Raw genomic sequence first — 569 nt, 5'->3', positions numbered from 1 at the left:
AGAAAGCCACATTATTTTGGAAGAAATAAGATCAGAAATTGCCAAGGAAACTCAAGAGAAAAAGCTAAAAAAGGGGGTAGCCTTTTTGAAAGCAACGCAGTTTTGAGTGCGACAGAGCACCATGCTGCCAGAGCACCGTCCTGCCAGCTTCTGCTCCTGACTCACCGCTGTTCTCTCTGAGTAACAACAAGGTCAGGAAGCTGCACCACAGTCATGGCATTTAAAGACACCAGAAAGGCACCCATGGAACAGATAGTGATTCATTATAATAGAATTATCCTTACCAGCCGCAATGTGAAATCGCTTGACAAAGTGTATGCTGACTTGATCAGAGGCATAAAGGAAAAGAATCTCAAAGTGAAAGAACCTGTTTGCATGCCTACTAAGACTTTGAGAATCACTAAAAGAAAAACATCTTGTGGTGAAGGTTCCTAGACCTGGGATCCTTTCCAGATGAGAATCCACAAGGACTCATTGACTTGCACAGTCCTTCTGAGATTGTTAAACAGATTACTTTCATCAGTATTGAGCCAGGAGTGAAGGTCGAAATCACCATTGCAGATGCCTAA

The 569-nt window shown here is 42.7% G+C and overlaps 1 pseudogene; it reads left to right on the top strand.

Moving 5' to 3' along the window:
- Window positions 1–213: 213 nt before the first annotated feature.
- Window positions 214–569, top strand: LOC101971658 (small ribosomal subunit protein uS10 pseudogene; annotated as a pseudogene).

This window comes from Ictidomys tridecemlineatus, chromosome 3 (assembly GCF_052094955.1).
Source record: "Ictidomys tridecemlineatus isolate mIctTri1 chromosome 3, mIctTri1.hap1, whole genome shotgun sequence".
Classification (NCBI taxonomy): domain Eukaryota; kingdom Metazoa; phylum Chordata; class Mammalia; order Rodentia; family Sciuridae; genus Ictidomys; species Ictidomys tridecemlineatus.
The sequence above is the reverse complement of the archived record's forward strand: the minus strand, read 5'-3'. Positions and strand labels throughout refer to the sequence as shown.